Source organism: Chlorocebus sabaeus, chromosome 20 (assembly GCF_047675955.1).
Source record: "Chlorocebus sabaeus isolate Y175 chromosome 20, mChlSab1.0.hap1, whole genome shotgun sequence".
Classification (NCBI taxonomy): Eukaryota; Metazoa; Chordata; class Mammalia; order Primates; family Cercopithecidae; genus Chlorocebus; species Chlorocebus sabaeus.
Window position 1 is genome coordinate 108,401,219 of NC_132923.1, and position 19,399 is coordinate 108,420,617.

Genomic DNA, 19,399 nt, shown 5'->3' on the forward strand with positions numbered 1-19,399 from the left:
TTGTAGAGACAGGGTTTCACCATGTTGCCCAAGCTGGTCTGGAACTCGAGCTAAAGAGAGGCCAAGGAGGCCGCTCACTTTGGGATTAGTGCTGTAATGCTATAGTGCTGGCATTAAAGGCATAAATCACAGCGCCCGCCAGAAAACTAACAAAATTAGGCAGGCGCAGTGCCACGCGCCTGTAGTCCCAGCTACTCAGGAAGCTGAGCTGAGAGGATCGAGTTTGCAGTGAACTGAGATCCCGCAATGCACTCCACCTGGGCGACAGAGGGAAACTGTCCCCTAAAAAAATAAAAATAAAAAAGAAATTTCCAATCTAAACTACGGTTTTGTTTAAAACGAGGGGGAAAAATCCAAGTTAAAACTTTGTTACTTGAGGCCAAAACTCCTTGATATCCCCTTTATTTCTTCTCATGCATTCAGTGGGTGATCCAGAGTGCTACAAGATGTAATGATGTCAACAAGTAAATTATGCAGAAATACTGAGAGAAGTATCCAGAGGTGAAATTCCAAGTCACAGACGAGACTACTATGTAGATGTTTGAGTGAGAGATGAGATAAGAGTTCTTTGGAGTCATCCCGCTACAATCCGGTGGAGTTTGGCTTAGGGCAAGACCAAAATACTGCCCCCACAATAAACCCAATGAAGCAGAGTAGAAGCTGCCTATTCAATGTATTTGCTGAAGTAAACATGAACCAAAAAAAAAAAATCATTTAAGATATTAAATATGCATCCTTGATATAAGGCTCTCAAATTAGGAGACGGTGCAACCATTGAATGAGAAGGTTCCCCGGCCGGGCACAGTGGCTCACGCCTGTAATACCAGCACTTTGGGAGACCAAGGCGGGCGGAACACGAGGTCAGGAAATTGAGACCATCCTGGCTAACACAGTGAAACCCTGTCTCTACTAAAAATACAAAAAATTAGCCTGGCTGGGCGCGGTGGCTTAAGCCTGTAATCCCAGCACTTTGGGAGGCCGAGACGGGCGGATCACGAGGTCAGGAGATCGAGACCACCCTGTCTAACCTGGTGAAACCCCGTCTCTACTAAAAAATACAAAAAACTAGCCGGGCGAGGTGGCGGGCTCCTGTAGTCCCAGCTACTCAGGAGGCTGAGGCAGGAGAATGGCGTGAACCCGAAAGGCAGAGCTTGCAGTGAGCTGAGATCCGGCCACCGCACTCCAGCCTGGGCGACAGAGCAAGACTCCATCTCAGAAGAAAAAAAAAAAAAAAAAAAATTAGCCTGGTTGGGCTGGGCGCAGTGACTCACGCCTGTAATCCTAGTACTCTGGGAGGCTGAAGATGTCGGATCACCTGAGGTCAGGAGTTCGAGACCAGCCTGGCCAACATGGTGAAAACCCGTCTCTACTAAAAATACAAAGATTAGCTGGGCGTGGTGGCGGGCGCCTGTAGCCCCAGCTACTCAGGAGGGTAAGGCAGGACAATTGCTTGAACCCGAGAGGCAGAGGTTGCGGTGAGCTGAGATCGCATCATTGCACTCCAGTCTGAGCAACAAGAGTTAAACTCGGTCTCAAACAACAGTAACAAAAAATGGCCTGGTCTGGTGGCACGTGCCTGTAGTCCCAGCTACTCAGGAGGCTGAGGCAGGAGAATTGTTTGAACCCAGGAGGCGGAAGTTGCAGTGAGCCGAGATTGCACCACTGCACTCCAGCGTGGGCGAGAGCGAGACTCCGTCTCAAAAAAAAAAAAAGAGAAAAAAAAAAGGAAAGGAAAAGGTTCCCCAAATGCACTTTGGTAACTATTAGCAGAGGCAAGGGGGAAGAAGATAATCCCTCAAGACTAGAATTACGTCGGGCAGTCTCTTTTCCTAAAACCCGTCTTGATTCGCCTAAATAGACATCAATCAAGGCCCCATCTGTGTCTACTAGGAAGTGGTTTTGAGATTTCTCTCATCTTGAGAGAATCCAGGGCTGCGCCTGCTCTGCTGTCTAGGTCAAGGCTTCACCCACTTGTCTGGTGGACCATCCTCCAAGACCCTCGGGTTGAGATTTTGCCTGCATCTCTCCTGCCCCTCAATTAGATAACACCTGGCCAATTCCTGTCATTTCAGAAAGCGGGAACACCCTAAGCGTCTTTCCTCAACGATCTCTTCTCTCAAAAAGATAGGTTTCTCCATCCTCTGACCGAGCGAGTTACTCTGTTCTCCACCTAGACATCAAGAGACACCTAGACACCTTCCATCCCCTCAGGTTTGGACGCTGCTCTTTCGTACTTCAAGAGGCTCCAGGAGTCTTCCTACCACGCGCTCATCTGTGGCGAGACCTGGGCCTGCTCACTTCCCCTTGGAGCTCCTCTTCCTTCCCTGCCTTTGGAAAAGAACCTGCTTTTTTTTCCCCCTTGTTCTGAGTGGCCGAGGCCTCTGCCGCGCCCCTCGGGAGAAGCTGGACTCTGCTTTCCTCAGAAAAACCCACTCTGTACTGTTGCTCCCCGGCCAAGGCTCCCAGAGGGTCTCCTCCCAGGCGGGCATCCGGGCTTCCAGCACCTATCGTCCCCATCCCACCAGGCGGGACCCAGGCCTCCAACCAGCTCCTCATCCAAGGGCCCGGTGCTCCCCGGACCCCGCCTCTGGGGATACCCCAGGCTCCCCAGACCCCTCGACAGGGTCCTGGGGCCCTGGCCTCTCAGTCCGGAGTCACTCCGGCCCCTCCTGGCCCCTCAGCCTAGTACTTCCGGGCCCCTCGGTCCGGGGGCGCCGGGGCCCCCCAAGTGGTGGACTCGCCGGTTCCCGCCGCCCCGGCCTGGGGCCCGAGCCCCGGCGACGCGGCCGGCTGCGCTGGGGGCGGCCCGGCTGCTCGGGCGGACCCAGCGGCAGCGTCCCCCCACCCCCCCGCGGCGCCGCGACGTCCGCTCGCTCCCCGGCGGCGGCGGCGGCACGCACAGGGCGTGGGGAGGCGCCCGCGGAGGCAGCAGCCCCCCGCCCCCTGCGCGCCCGCCCGCCCTCGCCGGCCGCCGCGCGGCCCCCGCGCCCGCCCCCCCCGCCCCCACCCCACCCCGCGCCCGCGCCCGCGCGCCCACCCCTCCCCCTCCTCACCGTCTCCGTCGGGCGGGCGGGCGGCGAGCGGCCAGGGCGGGCGGGCGACGGAGCATGCGCAGAGGCCGCCACGGCAGCTACCGCCACCGCCGCCGCCAGGCCGGGCTTCAACACTTCCGGCCGCCGCCGCCGGCGAGCTGGCGCCTTAAAGGGGACGCGTCCCTATTGCCGGCCCCACCGAGGATTAACCTTAGCCAAGGGATTTGGGCCTTACCTAAGCAGGATTCTTCCACCCTTGAAAATCGGTGTTGGAAAGGTCGCTAGAGACCCCAGTAACTCTCTTTCCCGCACCCATAGATGAGGAAAATAAACCCTAAATGAAAGAATCACTTCAACCACAATTGAGGGCCAAACTAGCTTTCTCGACTCCTCTGGAGGACTCTACGCCATTTACCTCCCCAAATCCTGTTTTATGAAATTTACATCTTATCAGACCCTTCAAGTTACAATCCAGCTATCAATTTGCAATCAGAGGATCTGCATAGATCGGTAACTGGTCACGAGTCCTTGAGCAAGCCCTAAGCATTGTCTGACCCATGGCTGTTTCCCAAGTTTTTCCTGCTTGTGAGTTTCTGCGTTGAAGTCTTGACTCCCCTGCTGGAAGTGTAAACGACTCTGGAGGAATTCCTTGACAGCTCTAAACCTCTGTTTCCGATAAGACATAATGTGAGTGCTAAAAAGTGATACCTGCATGAAAAGTGCTTCAGAGAGTTCCTGGGGTCAGTAATAGTAATTAACAAGTATTAAGACCTTTCTTTTTTTCTTTTTCTTTTTTTGAGAAGGAGTCTCGTTCTTTGGCCAGGCTGGAGTGCAGTGGCGCGATCTCGGCTCACTGGAACTTCTGCCTCCTGGGTTCAAGTAATTCTCCGGCCTCAGCCTCTCGAATAGCTGGCACTAGAGGCGCGCAACACCACGCCTGGCTTTTTTTTTTTTTTTTTTTTTTTTTTTTTTTCTTTTTTGTATTTTAGTAAAGACAGGATTTCACCATGTTGACCAGGATGGTCTCGATATCTGACCTCGTGATCCACCCGCCTAGGCCTCCCAGAGTGCTGGGATTACAGGCGTGAGCCACCGCGCCCAGCCGTAGTAAGACCTTTCTATGGCCAGATGCAGTGGCTCACGCCTGTAACCCCAGCACTTTCGGAAGCCAAGGCAGGTGGATCACTTGAGACCAGAAGTTTGAGACCAGCCTGGGTAACATGGTGAAACCCCGTCTCTACTAAAAATACAGAAATTAGCTGGGCGTGGTGGCATGCGCCTCTAGTCCCAGCTACTCAGGAGGCTGAGCCAGGAGAATCACTTGAACCCGGGAGGCAGAGGTTGCAGTGAGCCGAGATCAGGCCGTTGCACTACAGCCTGGGCAACAGAGTGAGACTCTGTCTCAAAAAATAAACAGACAAAAAGACCTTTCTATGGTCTATGGCTTGGTGAAGATGTTTCTGTCTCGTATAATCCTCACAGCAACCCTACTAAGTAGGTTTCTTTCTTTTTTCTTTCTTTCTTTTTTTTTTTTTTTTTTTTTGAGACAGGCCTCGCTTGATCTCCCAGGCTGAGTGCAGTGGTGGGATCTCGGCTCACTGCAGCCCCAGCCTCCTGTGCTCAAGCAATCTTCCTGCCTCAGCCCCCGGAGGAGCTGGGACCACAAGCAGCAACCACCATGCCTGGCTAATTTTTATATTTTTAGTAGAAATGGGGTTTTACCATGTTGCCCATGCTGGTCTCTAACTCCTGGGCTCAAGCAATCCTCCTGCCTTGACCTCCGAAAGTGCTGGGATTACAGGTGTGAGTCACCATAATCGTTTGTTTATGTATTTATTTATTTATTTTTATTTTTGGAGACGGAGTCTCAGTCTGTCGCAAGGCTGGAGTGCAGTGGTGCGATCTCAGCTCACTGCAACCTCCGCCTCCCAGATTGAAGCGATTCTCCTGCCTCAGCCTCCCGAGTAGCTGGGACTACAGGCGCGTGCCACCATGCCTGGTTAATTTTTTGTATTTTTAGTAGAGACAAGGTTTCACCGTGTTGGCCAGGATGGTCTCGATCTCTTGACCTCATGATCCGCCTGCCTCGGCCTCCCACAGTTCTGGCATTACAGGTGTGAGCCACCGCGCCTGGCCATTTATTTTTATTTAGTTATTTTGGGGGATAGAGTCTTCTCCTGGGCACAAGTGATCCTCCAACCTTGACCTCCCGAGTAGCTGGGACTATAGGCTTGCACAACCACGCCTACTTTTTGTATTTTTCATAGAGCTGGGGTTTCACCATGTTACCAGGGCTGGTCTCAAATTCCTGAGCTCAAGTGATCCACCCACCTCGGCCTCCCAAAGTACTGGGATTACAGTCGTGGGCCACCATGCCTGGATGATAACTGATTTTTTTTTTTTGAGATGGAGTTTCGCTCTGTTGCCAGGCTGGAGTACAGTGGCCCCATAATCTCAGCTCACTGCAACCTCTACCTTCTAAGTTCAAGGGTTTCTCCTGCCTCAGCCTCCTAAGAAGGGAGGATTACAGGCATGCGCTGCCATGCCTGACTAATTTTTGTATTTTTAGTAGAGATGGGGTTTCACTATGTTGGCCAGGCTGGCCCCAAACTCATCACCTTAGATGACCCACCTGCCTTGGTCTCCCAAACTGCTGGGATTGCAGGCATGAGCAACTGTTCCTGGCCTAAACTGATTTTTTTTTTTTTTTTTTTTTTTTTTTGAGATGGAGTCTGACTCTTGTCACTCAGGCTGGAGTGCAATGGTGCCATCTTGGCTCACCGCAACCTCTGCCTCCCGAGTTCAAGCAATTCTCCTGCCTTAGCCCCCGAAGTAGCTGGGATTACAGGTCCCCACCACCACATCTGGCTAATTTTTGTATTTTTAGCAGCGATGTTGTTTCACCGTGTTGGCCAGGCTGGTCTCAAACTCCTAACCTCAGGTGTTCCACCCGCCTCAGCCTCCCAAAGTGCTGGGATTACAGGCATGAGCCACCACTCCCGGCAACTGATTTTTTAAAAGACAAAAACTTCAAGCATCATCTGGTCTCTCCTCCAGCCTGGAACAGTGTCTCTGGCTGTCCACCGACTCTCCATACTCTACATGCCCACAGCTGAATTCGTTTCTTTCCCCGCCCCCCTTAGATGTCATCAGCAAACCTGCTTCTGTCCTGATGTCCCCCACCTCAGGGAATGTTGCCCTCATCTCTCAGTCACCTCCCAAAGACCCCTAGAATATCACCTCTTCTCTAACCCCTGCTGGTCTAAGATCATCATCATCTGCCTCTGTCACAGCCAGGGCCTCCTAATTTGTCTCCCTGCTTCCTGTCTTGCTGCCTTTGAATCTTCATTCTTAATTCCTTTAGTGGCCTCCTATCCCCTTTAAAAAAATTTGCTAGTGAACTCCCCGTCATTGTCTATAGGACCTGGCACTGGGATCCTCTCTTGACCTCTTGACTTCCTTTTTTTTTGAGACAGAGTCTTACTCTGTCACCCAGGCTGGAGTGCAGTGGCACAATCTCAGCTCACTGCAACTTCTGCCTCCAAAGTTAAAGTGATTCTCCCACCTCATTCTCCCAAGTAGCTGGGACTACAGGCACATACCACCACACCTGGCTAATTTTTGTATTTTTAGTAGAGATGGGGTTTCACCACGTTGACCAGACTGGTCTCAAACTCCACCTCAGCCTCCCAAAGTGCTGGGATTACAGATGTGAGCCACCATGCCTGACCTTGACTTGCCTTCTTTCTGTCTCTCTAGTCCAGCCACACTGGCCTTCCTAAAGTTCCTCCAACACATGGATTTCACAGCCTTTCCCCGTACTGTTTCGCCAGGCCCGGCACCCTCTTCCTCTGGATCTTCAGCTGCCTCCTTTGCATCTCCCAGGTCCCAGCTCCTCAGCCTGGTCTTCCCTGTCTCCTTGTCTCAAGTTGTGCCTTCTCCCCAGACACTCCTACCTCCTTTATAGTCCTTACCCATTCCTGACATATCTTGCCCCCGTCTGTATCCACAGTCTCCTCCCCTCCCCTCCATACATATATACCCCGCAATGGAACCTCTGTGAGAGCAGGGACAAAGTCGATTTTATTCATAGTAGGATTCCCCCAGCTCCTAGAACATTGCTTGGTGCCTAGAGAGCACTCGAAAAAATATTTAAAAGCCTATTAAGGACTGCCTGTATTTTTGTATCTACTTCCCCACCCCCCACAGCTTACCCCACCCTTCTGCATCCACATTCTCAGAAGCCAGAAGCCACTAACAGATGGAGAGTGAATCAGAAAAGGAGGCAGAGAGAGAAAGGAAATTCTGCCAGTTGGTGCAAAAAAAAAAAAAAAGACTAGGATGAATCTAGATGCAGTAGTCAGGTGTATCACTTCCTCCACCACCCCACCGCAACCCTACCCTCACCCAGGGTCCACCACCGCAACCAAAGCAAAAGGCAAGGCCGGTTGCGGTGGCTCATGACTGTAATTCCAGCATTTTGGGAGGCCAAAGCGGGGGGATGGCTTGAGTCCAGGAGTTCAAGGCTGCAGTGAGCCGTGATCAGGCCACTGTACTCCGGCTTACGTGACTCTGTCTCAAAACAACAACAACAACAACAAAAAACCGGGCCGGGCGCGGTGGCTCAAGCCTGTAATCCCAGCACTTTGGGAGGCCGAGACGGGCGGATCACGAGGTCAGGAGATCGAGACCATCCTGGTTAACATGGTGAAACCCCGTCTCTACTAAAAAATACAAAAAAAAAAAAAACTAGCCGGGCGAGGTGGCGGGCGCCTGTAGTCCCAGCTACTCGGGAGGCGGCGGCAGGAGAATGGCGTGAACCCGGGAGGCGGAGCTTGCAGTGAGCTGAGATCCGGCCACTGCACTCCAGCCTGGGCGGCAGAGCGAGACTCCGTCTCAAAAAAAAAAAAAAAAAAAAAAAACAAAACAACAACAACAACAACAAAAAACCTTCCACTGACACCAGCCACTCACCTTACAGAACTCGGAGCCCAGTCGGTGCTACCTCCCTTGTCGTAGGACCTTCATTACTTTGTTAAGGCTCTCTCTGGGCCTCAGTCTACCTATCTGTGATGGTGACCATTATGCAACTAAAATAAAGGCTGATGAGACAGAAATAATTTGATAAAGGCTTATTGGAAGGCAAATGTGAGAATTGACCCGGGAAGACACACCAACAGAGTTAGGCATGTACCTGAGTCTGTCCTAAGGACAAAAGTTTTTACAGGAAAGGTTTTTTTTGTTGTTATTGGTTTTTTTTTTTTTTTTTTTTAAAGACGGAGTCTCCATCTGTCACCCAGGCTGGAGTGCACTGGCACGATCTCGGCTCACTGCAACCTCTGCCTCCCAGGTTCAAGCAATTCTCCTGCCTCAGCTTCCGGAGTAGCTGCTGGGATTACAGATGTGCACCACCACGCCCAGCCAATTTTTTTTTTTTTTTTGTATTTTTAGTAGAGACGGGGTTTCACCATATTGGTCAGGCTGGTCTCGAACTCCTGACCGTGTGATCCGCCCGCCTTGGCCTCCCAAAGTGCTAGGATTACAGGCTTGAGCCACCGTGCCCGGCCTACAGGAAAGTTTAAAACAAGGGCGTGGGCCTCATACCAGAATTGTTCTCTTTTTTCTTTTTTCTTTTTTTTTTTTTTTTTTTTTTTGAGGTGGAGTTTCACTCTTGCCCAGGCGGGAGTGCAATGGCGTGATATTGGCTCACCAAAACCTCTGCCTCCCGGATTCACGTGATTCTCCTGCCTTAGCCTCCTGAGTAGCTGGGATTACAGGCATGCACCACCATGCCCGGCTAATTTTGTTTATTTAGTAGAGACAGGGTTTCTCCATGTTGGTCAGGCAGGTCTCAAACTCCCGACCTCAGGTGATCCGCCTGCCTTGGCCTCCCAAAATGCTGGGATTACAGGCCTGCGCCACCGTGCCCAGCATTTTTTTTTTTTTTTTTTGGAGACAGAGTCTGTTTCTGTCGCCCAGGCTGGAGTGCAATGGCGCGATCTCGGCTCACTGCAACCTCCGCCTCCCAGGTTCAAGCAATTCTCCTGCCTCAGCCTCCCAAGTAGCTGGGACTACAGGTGCGTGCCACCATGCCCTAATTTTTTGTATTTTTAGTATAGACAGAGTTTCATCATGTTAGCCAAGATGGTTTTGATCTCCTGAACTCGTGATCCACCCACCTTGGCCTCCCAAAGTGCTGGGATTACAGGCGTGAGCCACCACGCCTGGCTTTTTTTCTTTTTTTTTAGAGACAGGGTCTCACTTCACTGCTCAGGGTAGAGTACAATGGTGCAATCATAACTCACTGTAGCCTGGAACTCCTGGGCTCAAGGGATCCTCCAACCTCAGCCTCCAGAGTAGCTAGGACTACAGGTGCACGTCAGTTAATCTTAAAAAAAAAAAATCAGCATCCTATTTAGTGTCCCAAAGGTTACATATTGATCAGTACAACAATTTGAGGAATTTACAATAAGATTTTGTGCTGGTATGTTCCTACTGTTCTGTACAAAAAAGAATAAAACAGAATTTTTTTTTTTTTTTTTTTTTGAGACAGAGTCTCGCTCTGTTGCCCAGGCTGGAGTGCAGTGGCCGGATCTCAGCTCACTGCAAGCTCCGCCTCCCAGGTTTACACCATTCTCCTGCCTCAGCCTCCAGAGTAACTGGGACTACAGGCGCCCGCCACCTCGCCTGGCTAGTTTTTTTTTGTATTTTTTTAGTAGAGACGGGGTTTCACCGTGTCAGTCAGGATGGTCTCGATCTCTTGACCTCGTGATCCGCCCGTCTCAGCCTCCCAAAGTGCTGGGATTACAGGCTTGAGCCACTGCGCCCGGCCAATTTTTTTTTTTTGAGACAAAGTCTCACTCTTGCCCAAGCTAGAGTGCAGTGGCGCAATCTCTGCTCATTGCAACCTCCACCTCCCGGGTTCAAGCGATTCTTCTGCCTCAGCCTCCCGAGTAGCTGGGACTACAGGCACACACCACCATGCCCAGCTAGTAAAGATGGGGTTTCACTGTGTTGGCTAGGCTGATCTTGAACTCAAGCGATCCGCCCACCTCAGCCTCCCAAAGTGCTGGGATTATAGGCGTGAGCCACTACACCCGGCCTGAGAAAGATTATTTTTGTTTTTTCTGAGACAGAGTCTCACTCTGTCACCCAGGCTGGAGTGCAGTGGCACCATCTTGGCCCACTGCAACCTCCATCTCCTGGGTTCAATCGATTCTCCTGCCTCAGCCTCTTGAATAACTGGGACTACAGGCCCTCACCACCACACCTGGCTAATTTTTGTATTTTTAGTAGAGACGGGGTTTCACCATGTTGTCCAAGCTGGTCTCGAACTCCTAACCTCAGGTGATCCACCTGCCTCAGCCTCCCAAAGTCCTGGGATTACAGGTATAAGCCACCGAGCCCAGCCAAAAACAGATTCTTTACTGGGACACAGAATGTCACCATCGTGTCATAAGACTTCTCCAAGGTGGATTAATTTGGAATCCTGCTTACTTTCTTTTTTTTTTTTTTTTTTTTTGAGACGGAGTCTCACTCTGTCGCCCAGGCTGGAGTGCATGCAGTGGCTGGATCTCAGCTCACTGCAAGCTCCGCCTCCCGGGTTTACGCCATTCTCCTGCCTCAGCCTCCGGAGTAGCTGGGACTACAGGCGCCCGCCACCTTGCCCAACTAGCTTTTTGTATTTTTTAGTAGAGACGGGGTTTCACCATGTTAGCCAGGATGGTCCCGGTCTCCTGACCTCATGATCCGCCCATCTCGGCCTCAAGAATCCTGCTTACTTTCAAAATTGAGCTGAGGGTTATGAAATAATAACTACATTTATGAGCACTTCTGCTCTACCAGGCATGGTGTGGACACTGGCATGCACACTGTTGGCTTATTAGCGTGTAAGCTCCCTGAACCAGTGACCACCTCCCAGCTCAGTGCCAGGGATATCACAGGCACATTCAAAATCTTACTCTTCAATATCTTTCCTTTTAAACTATTTCATTTTAAATTAACTTTTAATTTTTTATTGTGATAAAATAGACATTACATAAAGTTTACCATTTTAAGATTTTTTTTGAGACAGAGTCTCGCTCTTTCACCCAGGCTAGAGTGCAGTGGTGCAATCTTGGCTCACTGCAACCTCCGCCTCCTGGGTTCCAGCAATTCTCCCATTTCAGCCTCCAGAGTAGTAGGACTACTGGCGTGTGCCACCACACCCAGCAAATTTTTGTATTTTTAGTAAAGGCGCGGTTTCGCCATGTTGTCCAGGCTGGTCTCAAACTTGTGACCTCAAGTGATCCGCCCACCTCGGCTTCCCAGAGTGCTGGGATTCCAGGTGTGAGCCACCGTGCCTAGCCAGAATTTAACTATGCTAAGTGCCTCATATAAGTAGTATTGTACAATATTTGTCCTTTTGAGTCTGGTTTATTTCACTTGGCATAATGTGTTCAAAGTTCATTCATGCTATGGCATGTTTCAGTACTTCATTCCTTTTTATGACCAAATAATAATTCCACTGTATAGACATCCATTCATTTGGTTTATCCATTTGTCCTTTGATGGACATATGAATTGTTTCTACTTTTTGGTTATTGCGAGTAATGCTGCTATGATGCTATGAACGTGGGTATACAAATATCTATTCAAGTTCCTGGTTTCAATTCTTTTGGGTCTATACCCCGAAGAGGAATTGCTGGATCACATGTTTATTCTGTGTTTGTTTGTTTGTTTGTTTATTTTTGAGACGGAGTTTTCCTCTTGTTTCCCAGGTTAGAGTGCAGTGGCACAATCTCGGCTCACCTACAACCTCCGCCTCCTAGCGGAATCAAATGATTCTTCTGCCTCAGCCTCCTAAGTAGCTGAGTTACAGGCATGCACCACCACGCCCAGCTAATTTTTTGTATTTTTAGTAGATTCAGGGTATCCTCATGTTGGCCAGGCTCGTCTCGAACTCCTGACCTCAGGTGATCCACCCACCTTGGCCTCCCAAAGTGCAGGGATTACAGGCGTGAGCCACCATGCCTGTCTTTTTTTTTGTTTTTTTTTTTGAGAGGGTCTTCATTCTTTTGCCCAGGCTGGAATGCAGTGATGTGACCTCCACTCACTGCAGCCTCTGCCTCCCAGGTTCAAGAGATTCTCGTGCCTCAGCCTCCCTAGTAGCTGCAATTACAGGCGCACATCATCAAGCCTGCCTTTTTGTATTTTTAGTAGCATTCCAATCTCCCTTGGTTTAATGTAGAGGAAGGGATCCAAAGGCTTAGGGAAGTTGGAACACTAGAGTGGATTAGTTACTTTAGACCTGCTCATCCCTAATGGAAGGGTCCAGAAGACAGATCCTTCACCATAGGGTATAACCTTGTGAAACAGATTTGTGAAGGGAGCACCCGTGTCCTTGAAGAGCTCTGTGATTGCTTCTCTCTGTATGTCAGATCGTACAGTGGGAACCACACTCACTCAATTGGAAAACTTAAATGCAGTGGGAATAATTAAATCCTGAGGTGGCGGGAGCCAAGTGGCAACACTCAACCATCAAAGGCAAAGCAGATGTAGTTACTGTAATGGACAGCAGAGGCAAAGCAGCAATCGGAATAGTCTGACTCATTGATAGGAAGCTTACTGAACTCTTTTTTTTTTTTTTCTTTTGAGACAGAGTCTTGCTCTGTTGCCCAGGTTGGAGTGCAGTGGCATGATCTCAGGTTACTGCAACCTCCCCCTTCCGGGTTCAAGTGATTCTCCCGCCTCAGCCTCCCAAGTAGTTGGGATTACAGGCATATGCCACCATGTCCAGTGAATATTTTTTTCTTTTGTTTTGATAGGGAGTCTTGCTCTGTCGCTCAGGCTGGAGTGCAGTGGTGCAATCTCGGCTCACTGAAACCTCTGCCTCCCAGGTTCAAGCAATTTTCCTGCCTCAGCCTCCCAAGTAGCTGGGACTACAGGCCCATGCCGCCATGTCCAGCTAGTTTTTGTATTTTTAGTAGAGACGGGGTTTTACCATGTTGTCCCGGCTGATCTCGAATTCCTGGCCTCAAGTGATTCACCCGCCTCAGCCCCCCAAAGTGCTGTGATTACAGGCATGAGCCACTGTGCCCAGCCCAATTTTTTTTTTTTTTTTTTAAGGTGGAGTTTCACTCTTGTCACCCAGGCTGGAGTACAATGGCACAATCTTGGCTCACTGCAAGCTACACTGCCTAGGTTCAAGCGATTCTCCTGCCTCAGCCTCCCAAATAGCTGGGATTATAGGCATCCGCCACCATGCCCAGCTAATTTTTTGTATTTTTAGTAGAGACGGGGTTTCGCCATATTGGCCGGGCTGGTCTCGAACTCCTGACTTCAGGTGATCCACCTGCCTCGGCCTCCCAAGATGCTGGGGTTATAGGCATGAGCCATTGCGCCCAGCCTGCCTGGCTAATTTTTGTATTTTTAGTACAGACAAGGTTTCGCCAGGTTGGCCAGGTTGGTCTCAAACTCCTGACCTCAGGTGATCCACCTGCCTCAACCTCCCAAGGTGCTGGGATTACAGGCATGAGCCACTGTCCCTGGCCCAATTTTTTTTATTTTTAGTAGAGACAGCGTTTTGCCATGTTGCCAGGCTGGTTTCAAACTCCTGACCTCATGTGATCTGCTGCCTTGGCCTCCCAAAGTGCTGAGATTACAGGTGTGAGCCACCATGCCCAGCACTTACTGCATTCTTACTTAATTTGTATAAATAGAAAACTTCCAGGTTGAGTGGACAAAAGACTAATTTGAATTGTAAAACAGAGAATCAGCCAGGTATGGTGGCTCACGCCTGTAATCTCAGCACTTTGGGAGGCCAAGGCAGGCGGATCACCTGAGGTTGGGAGTTCAAAATCAGCCTGACCAACATGTAGAAACTCCATCCCTCCTAAAAATATAAAATTAGCCAGGCGTGGTGGCACATGCCTGTAATCCCAGCTACTTGGGAGGCTGAGGCAAGAGAATCGCTTGAACCTGGGAGGCAGAGGTTTCAGTGAGCCTGAGATCGTGCCTTTGCCCTCCAGCCTGGGCAAAAAGAGCGAAATTCTGTCTCAAAAAGAAATAGAGAGTCATGGTCTCTCAAGCAATTTCCAGACTTGAGCCGGTTTACAGACCCAGAACTGCTTGAATGAAGGGGAGGCCAGGTCCCATTGAAGAAGGACCCCATTACACTACGGACAATTTATACTGTTACTCTTTCTCCCATCTTTCCCCAGGGAGACCTCTGGGCTAGGGTAACTGTGTATTAGGGAAAGGGGAATAATTAGACCTTCGGGGGACTACTGGACACTGGCTCTTAGCTGACATTGATTCTAGGGGACCCAAAACATCATTGTGGTCCTCCAGTTAGAGTAGGGACTTATGGAGATCAGGTAATTACTGGAGTTTTAGCTCAGGTCTGATTTACAGTGGGTCCAGTGGGTCCCTGTACTCATCCTGTGGTCATTTCCCCAGTGCCAGAATGCATAATTGGCATAGACATACTTAGCAGCTGGCAGAATCCCCACAGTGGCTCCCTGAGCAGTAGGGTGAGGGCTATTGTGGTGGGAAAGGCCAAATGGAAGCCATTAGAGCTGCCTCTGCCTGGAAAAATAGTAAATAAAAAAAAATATTGGGCCAGGCACAGTGGTTCACACCCGTAATCCCAGCACTTTGGGAGGCTGAGGCGGGCAGATCATCTGAGGTCAGGAGTTCAAGACCAGCCTGGTCAATGTGATGAAACTTCATCTCTACTAAAAATACAAAAAATTCGCCAGGTGTGGTGGCAGGTGCCTGTAATCCCAGCTACTCAGGAGGCTGAGGCAGGAGAACCACTTGATTCCGGGAGGTGGAGGTTGCAGTGAGGCAAGACTGCATCACTGCACTCCAGCCTGGGCAGCAAGAGCAAAACTGCATCTCAAAACAAAACAAAACAATATTGCATCCCTGGAGGGATTGCAGAGATTAATGACACCATAAAGGACTTGAAAGACAAAGAGGTGGTGGTTCCCACCACATCCTCGTTCAACTCTCGTATTTGGCCTGTGCAGAAGACAGGTGGATCTTGGAGAATGACAGTGGATTTTCATAAGCTTAACCAAGTGGTGACTCCAATTGCAGCTGCTGTACCAGATGTAGCTTTATTGCTTGAGCAAATTAACACATCTCCTGGTACCTGTTATGCAGGTACTGATTCGGCAAATGCCTTTTTCTCCATTCCTGTCCATAAGGCCCACCAGAGGCAATTTGCCTCCAGCTGGCAAGGCTGGCAATATACTTTCACTATCCTACCTCAGGGGTATATCAACTCTCCAGCTTTGTGTCATAATCTTGTTCGCAGAGATCTTGATCACTTTTCCCTGCCATCAGGTATCACACTGGTCCATTACATTAATGACATTATGCTGATTAGACCCAGTGAGAGAGATGTAACAAACATACTGGACTTGTTGGTGAGACATTTGCATGCCAGGGAATGGGAAGTAAATCTGACTAAAATTCGGGGAACTTCTACCTCAGTGAAATTTCTAGGGGTTCAGTGGTGTGGGGCCTTGCCTGTCGAGATATTCCTTCTAAGGTGAAGGATAAATTGCTGCACTTGGCCCCTCCTACAACCAAGAAACAGGCACAGTGCCTACTGGGCCTATTTGGATTTTGGGGGCAACGCATTCCTCATTTGGGTGTGTTGCTCTGGTATTGAGTGACCCAAAAAGCTGCCAGTTTTGAGTGGGGTCCAAAACAGGACAAGGCTCTTCAACAGGTCCAGGCTGCTTTGCAAGCTGCTCTGCCATTTAGGTCGTATGACCCAGCAGATCCAATGGTGCTTGAGGTGTCAGTGGCAGATAGGGATGCTGTTTGGTGCCTTTGGCAGGCCCCCATAGGTGAATCACAGCAGAGGCTTCTAGGATTTTGGTGCAAGGCCCTGCCATCTTCTGAAGCTAACTACTCTTCTTTTGAGAGATAGCTCTTGGCCTGTTACTGGGCTTTGGTAGAAACTGAACGTTTGACTATGGGTCATCAAGTCACCATGCGACCTGAACTGCCTCATGAACTGGGTGCTTTCTGACCCATCATAAAGTTGGGTGTGCACAGCAGCACTCCATCATCAAATGGAAGTGGTATATATGTGATCGGGCTGGAGCAGGTCCTGAAGGCACAAGTAAGTTGCATGAGGAAGCAACTCAAATGCCCATGGCCTCCACTCCTGCCACCCTGCCTTCTCTCCCCCAACCTGCACCAATGGCCTCATGGGGAGTTCCCCCTGATGAGTTGACAGAGGAAGAGAAGACTAGGGCCTGGTTTACAGCTAGCTCTGCATGACATGCAGGCACCACCTGAAAGTGGATGGCTGCAGCACTACAGCCCCTTTCTAAGATATCCCTGAAGGACAGCTGTGAAGGGAAATCTTCCCAGTGGGCAGAACTTCGAGGAGTGAACCTGGTTGTGCTCTTTGCTTAGAGGGAGAAATGACCAGATGTGCAATTATATACTGATTCATGGGCTGTAGCCAATGTTTTAGCTGGATGGTCAGGTGCTTAGAAGAAGCACAATTGAAAAATTGGTGACAAAGGCATTTGGGAAAGAGCTATGTGAATGCACCTCTTTGAGTGGTCAAAAACTGAAGATATTTGTATCCCATGTGAATGCTTACCAAAGGGTGATCTCAGCAAAGGGAATTTTTTTTTTTTTTTTTTTTTTTTTTTGAGATGGAGTCTTGCTCTGTTGCCAGGCTGGAGTGCAGTGGCGCAATCTCAGCTCACTGCAACCTCTGCCTCCCAGGTTTAAGTGATTCTTTTGCCTCAGCCTCCCGAGTAGCTGGGACTACAGGTGCGCGCCACCACGCCCAGCTAATTTTTTTATATTTTTAGTAGCGACAGGATTTCACCATGTTAACCAGAATGGTCTCAATCTCCTGACCTTGTGATCTGACCACCTCGGCCTCCCAAAATGCTGGAATTACAGGCTTAAGCAACTGCGCCCAGCCAGCAGAGGATTTTAATAATCAACTGGATAGGATAACTTGTTCTGTGGACACCACTCAGTCTCTTTCCCCAGCCACCCCTGTCATCGCCCAATGGGCCCATGAACAAAGTGGCCATGGTGGCAGGGATGGAGGTTACTAATGGGCTCAGCAACATGGACTTCCACTCACCAAGGCTGACCTGGCTACGGCCGCAACTGAGTGTCCTATTTTCCAGCAGCAAAGACCAACACTGAGTCCTTGATATGGCACCATGCCTTGAGGTGATCAGCCAGCCACTTGGTGGCAGTTTGACTATGTTGGACCTCTTCCATCATGGAAAGGGCAGAGGTTTGTCCTCCCTGGAATAGACACTTACTCTAGATATGGGTTTGCCTGTCTTGCATGCAATGTTTCTGCCAAGACTATCATCCGTGGACTTACAGAATGCCTTATCCACCATCATGGTATTCCACACAGCATTGCCTCTGACCAAGGCACTCACTTGTGAGCTAAACAAGTGCGACAGTGGGCTCTTGCTCATGGGATTCACTTGTCTTACCATGTTCCCCATCATCCTGAAGCAGCTGGACTGATAGAACAGCGGAATGGCCTTTTGAACTCACAGTTACAACGCCAACTAGGTGACAATACTTTGCAGGGCTGGGGCAGAGTTCTCCAGAAGGCTGTGTATGCTCTGAATCAGCACACGGTATGCTGATTCGTACTGTTTCTCCCATAGGCAGGATTCAAGCGTCCAGGAATCAAGAGGTGGAAGTGGAAGTGGCACCACTCCCCATTACCTCTAGTGACCCACTAGCAAAATTCTTGCTTCCTGTTCCCACGGCATTATGTTCTGCTGACCTAGAAGTCTTAGTTTTAGAGGGAGGAACGTTGCCACCAGGAGGCACAATGATTCCATTAAACTGGAAGTTAAGATTGCCTCCTAGGCCAGGCGCAATGGCTCATGCCTATAATCTCAGCACTTTGGGAGGCCGAGACGGGCAGATTACCTGAGGTCAGGAGTTCGAGACCAGCTTGGCCAGCATGGTGAAACCCCGTCTCCACTAAAAATACAAAAAAATTGGCCGGGCACGGTGGCTCACGCCTGTAATCTCAGCACTTTCGGAGGCTGAGGCAGGTGGATCATCTGAGGTCAGGAGTCTGAGACCAGCCTGGCCAACATGGTGAAACTCCGTGTCTACTAAAAATACAAAAACATTAGCCAGACGTGGTGGTGGGCGCCTGTAATCCCAGCTATTTGGGAGGCTGAGGCAGGAGAATCACTTGAACCTGGGAGGTGGAAGTTGCAGTAAGCTGAGATCGTGCCATTGCACTCCAGTCTGGGCGACAACAGCAAAACTCCATCTCAAAAAAAAAAAAAAAAAGCAGCCAGGCGCGGTGGCTCAAGCCTGTAATCCCAGCACTTTGGGAGGCCAAGATGGGCGGATCATGAGGTCAGGAGATCGAGACCATCTTGGCTGACACAGTGAAACCCTGTCTCTACTAAAAAATACAAAAAACTAGCCGGGCAAGGTGGTGAGCGCCTGTAGTCCCAGCTACTCGGGAGGCTGAGGCAGGAGAATGGCATGAACCCGGGAGGCGGAGCTTGCAGTGAGCTGAGATCCGGCCACTGCACTCCAACCTGGGCGACAGAGTGAGACTCTGTCTCAAAAAAAAAAGGCCAGATGCGGTGGCTCACACCTATAATCCCAGCACTCTGGGAGGCCAAGGCGGACAGATAACAAGGTCAGGAGATCAAGACCATCCTGGCTAACACAGTGAAACCCCATCTCTACTAAACATACACAGGCGTGGTAATGGGTGCCTGTAGTCCCAGCTACTTGGGAGGCTGAGGCAGGAGAATTGCTTGAACCCAGGAGGCGGAGGTTGCAGTGAGCCGAGATCGCACCACTGCACTCCAGCCTGGGCGATAGAGCAAGACTCTGTCTCAAAAAACAAACAAACATATGACGTAAGATTTATTACCTTCATATCAGACTGGACCTGTAATCCCAGCACTTTGGGAGGCCAAGGCAGGCTGATCACTGCAGGTTAGGAGTTCAAGAATGGCCTGACCAACACGGTAAAACCCTGTCTCTACTCAAAATACAAAAATTAGCCAGGTGCCGTGGCACACGCCTGTAATACCAACTACTTGGGAGGCTGAGGTGGGTGCCTCGCTTAAACCCAGGAGGCAAAGGTTGCTGTGAGCTGGGATCACACCACTGCACTCCTGCGTTGCAGCCTGGGCGACAGAGCAAGACTCCATCTCAAAAAAATATGTATCAATTTGATTGGATTGAAGGATGCAAAATATTGTTCCTGGGTGTGTCTGTGAGGGTGTTCGCAAAGGAGATTAACATTTCAGTCAGTGGACTTGGAGGGGCAGGACCACCCTCAGTTTGGGTGGGCACCATCCAATCAGCTGCCAGCATGGCTA

At 50.0% G+C, this 19,399-nt stretch overlaps 1 protein-coding gene across 3 annotated transcripts in view; it reads right to left on the reverse strand.

Moving 5' to 3' along the window:
• GMEB1 (glucocorticoid modulatory element binding protein 1) overlaps nt 1-3,167 on the reverse strand; it is a 47,796-nt gene extending 44,629 nt beyond the window's left edge. The window contains exon 1 of one of the 3 annotated variants that reach the window (XM_007979756.3): nt 3,054-3,167. The gene's annotated coding sequence lies outside the window, so the exon portion shown is untranslated. The remainder of the gene's footprint in view (nt 1-3,053) is intronic. The other 2 variants (XM_007979753.3, XM_007979752.3) reach the window with 2 other exon arrangements.
• Between the last annotated feature and the right edge of the window lie 16,232 nt (nt 3,168-19,399).